This window comes from Tupaia chinensis, unplaced genomic scaffold (assembly GCF_000334495.1).
Source record: "Tupaia chinensis unplaced genomic scaffold, TupChi_1.0 Scaffold000244_1, whole genome shotgun sequence".
NCBI lineage: Eukaryota > Metazoa > Chordata > Mammalia > Scandentia > Tupaiidae > Tupaia > Tupaia belangeri.
Genome location: NW_006159722.1, coordinates 1,422,150 through 1,425,790, shown reverse-complemented (window position 1 = coordinate 1,425,790; position 3,641 = coordinate 1,422,150).

The window sequence follows — 3,641 nt, the reverse complement described above, 5'->3', positions numbered from 1 at the left end:
TTCCTGCTAGAAGTATAAATTTATATACCACGGTGGAAAACAGGAAGCATTATTTATTAAAGCTGAATGGATACAAATTGTCATATGATCCAGAAACTTCTCCTTAAATAGGATATACCTAGATACACATGTTTCTATGAATAATGGTAAGTATGATAAGTACTCCAGAATGTTGACAGGAACATGGTAAATACCTCAGTAGTTACTTTGAAATTAGTCAAAATACCTGTTAACAATGATAAATAAATTGTGATATAGTCACACAATGAAATACTATACAGTACCAGAAGAAGCAGACATAGATACATACAATAACATGGATGAATCTAAAAACTTAATGATGGGCAAAAGAAAAAATTCATTTAATTTCATTTATATAGATTTTTTTTTTTTTTTTGGGAGGGAGAATTTTGCTATAGGCCGTGTGCACTCGCCAGAAAGACAGAGAAAGACAGAGAGATAGAAAGCGAGAAATCACCCCCTAGAGGAGATGGCCACGTTGCAATCGCTTCTCCTCCATTCTCCTCTTGGCATCATGGGCACCTACGTGCATGCGCCCGGCATGAGTTTAAGCCACTGGGTCTGGGACTCGAACCATGGTCGACTACATGGGAGTCCAGCGACATAGCCATTACGTCAATTGCTGGTTCCTTATATAGAATTTTCAAAAACAAGAAAAAAACAGGGATACATATAAGGATGGCAAAAACATAAAGAGAAACAAAGAAGTGGTAATTATAAAAGTCAGCTTGCTGGCTACCTCTGAAAAGAGAGTGGGTTGTTAACAGGTAAGAGATTCAGGAAGGACCAATGAGCCAACAATGATATGTTTTTCTTCTTCATAATGGTCAGTGTTTTATGCATGACTTCACAGGTTTTATTAATATGAAAGTATTTTTTAAAAAATACCTGGGAGCCAGCATGGTATAGCAGTTACATTGCTGGACTCCTACATGGTTGACTACAGTTCCAGTCCTGGACCTGATGGCTTGAAACACACTGGGCATGTGTGTGTGTGTGTGTGCATGCCCAAGATCCAGGGAGAAGAATGGAGGAGAAGGGATTGCAGCATGGCTATTACCCTCAGGGGTGATTTCTCACTTTTCCTCTCACTGTCTCTGTCTCTTTCTCTGGCTAGTGCACATGCTCTAAGGCAAAAACTTTTTGTTAAAAAAGTCTACCATCATACCATATGGTTTATAGGAAATTATCTCAATCTCTGTTCTCTTTCCTTCCTTCCTTTCTTTTTTTTTTTAGAGAGAAATGTTTGCTGTATGGCACGTGTGCTATCCAGAAGAGAGACAGAGAGACAGAAAGTGAGAAATCATCCCCCAGGGGAGGATGGCCATGCTGTAATCCTGTTTCCTCTAGTCACCTCCTGATATTCAGGGCATGCATGCACACATGCCTGGCAAGAGTTTTAAGCCGCTAGGTCCAGGACTTGAACCACAGTCAACTATGTGGGAGTCTGGTGATGTAACCATTATACCATCTGCTGGTCCCTCTTTTCTTTATTCATACTTATCTTAGTCTTAATTTTTCCACACTGCCTTTGCTCTCTTTGTTTACTAGTTATTCCAGACTTTATAATAAACTAATGTAAATGTTAACTTTGATTAAGTTTCTGTTATGCTGAAATGTGATGCCAAAATGTCTGCAAAAGTTTAGTAGAAGAGCTATTTTCAGGCAAAACAACTATATGTTACTGACTGGCTCAACTCAATGTAGGGTTTCATATGGAGAAATACCTTCATAGTCACCTCATGTTATTTTCGAAACAAGTGTGGCTATTTGCAAAAGCCAAGTTGATTATTTTATTTCAGTTTTCATTCTTTTACTTAGATTGTGAAAAACTAGTATTTGAGAAATTTGAGGGTATAGACAAAATCTTGTGTTTTATAAAAATAATAATTTAAGAGAATTAACTTTTACAAAAGCTATTTTTAAATCATTTATATAAATTTAAAAAAGAAAATATGGATTATTTGTTCAAATGAACAGAGCTGGAGGATATATGCCTTTGGTGAAATGATGATTTAAACTTAAGACATAGGTAAACTTTTCCCAATGAATTATGTATAGCAATCTCCATTATCTCCCAAATAATTTATGAATTTTAGTATCTTTTCTCTAAATATAATCTACAGGACTATGGCTCCCCAAGTTTTAGTCAACAAGCATGTTAATCAGTATGCTTCTAAGACTAATGGCCTCATATCTAAGATTAGGGAATATAATATATTTGGCTACATGCTAATTTTTTTTTTTTTAATGCTTAACAACAAAAAATGCAAAGTCAAAGGGCTCACTTGTTACTGACAACTTCCAGGCTCCTGAAATCTCAACTCTGAACTCTTCAGCCTTATCTTTTCACCTCTCTGTAACTCTTGCTTTATTTCCCAACTCTTAAGTCCTCTGAAGATGGGAGCTTCAGAGAATGGGAAAGGAAGAAATCTGTTAAACAAAACTATGTGAGGAAAGAACTCTGAAAATAAATTGTAACCTTTAATCTGTAGCCTTTACTTATTATTCATGTCTCTTAAACATTTGACCAGCCAGAGCTGCATTAGTTTGGCAATCACTGTTTTTCCTTGGAAATCAGTTAAGATCTTATGTTTAGCATTTTCTATAAATGTTGGAATTTGAAGTGAAAATAAATAACAAAATTTTAGTGGAAATTCCATATAATTAAAAGTTTGTGAACCCTTCTGTCACATTTATAAGAAAGTCTTTGCTTTTTCAATTCACTTAAATAATTGCACATTGGGAAGTTCACTGATCAAATGATAAATCCATGATAACAATATCAAAAAAACCCTGCTGTCTTTTGTCTTTTGTTGACAGCGGCAGGTGCAGTCTATCTTTCCTCAGGTGCCCGACAGCTGAACTTGAAGAGCTACTGCCCAGTAATATTTGATTCTTTATAAGGCTCAACAAGTACCACAATGCCTTCCTATTCTTAATAGACCCTGCTCATATAGAAGCAAAATGTTAATTTACTGATGGTTGTTAACTATTAGCTATTAAAAAAGTTTAAGGGTCAGTATTTAAACTATGTTCATATTTTAAATTTCCTTAATATTTACTCAGAAGGTTTTTTTTATAGAATCTTTTACATAATGAATCTCTCAATTCATCGGTATGATTTCATTATATCTAAGCGCCATTTTCATCCAGGAAAACTCCTGTAATTTTCTAATGAAAGCCGATGCTGCATAAGGACAACTTCATAAACACTCCTTTCCAGAACAACCTCCCACCTGCACCCCCCACCCCATCCCAGTGTCTGTGCATTTGTTCTCTTGGAGTGAGTCCAGAAGGTATCCTGGAACAAAGTAGTTTCCTACTGAAACTTTTCTAAGTAAAAAACCTACTTTTGCTTCTTAAATTTCAAGTTTTGACACTTATTTGGAATAAGTGGCCCTAAACAGTTGAGAATGCCTTTTTGTACTGAGATTTTTTTTTTCTTTAAAAAAAGAAAAAGGAAATTTATGCTTGGGAGGTTGGTGTTGAAAGAAGACTGACAGTGTCAGTTTAATGTATTCTGATTCACATTGTTCATCTACATACACAGACATCTTCATACATACACAATTTATTCATGATGATTAGGACAAGCAAATGGAGGACTAAATTTAAAG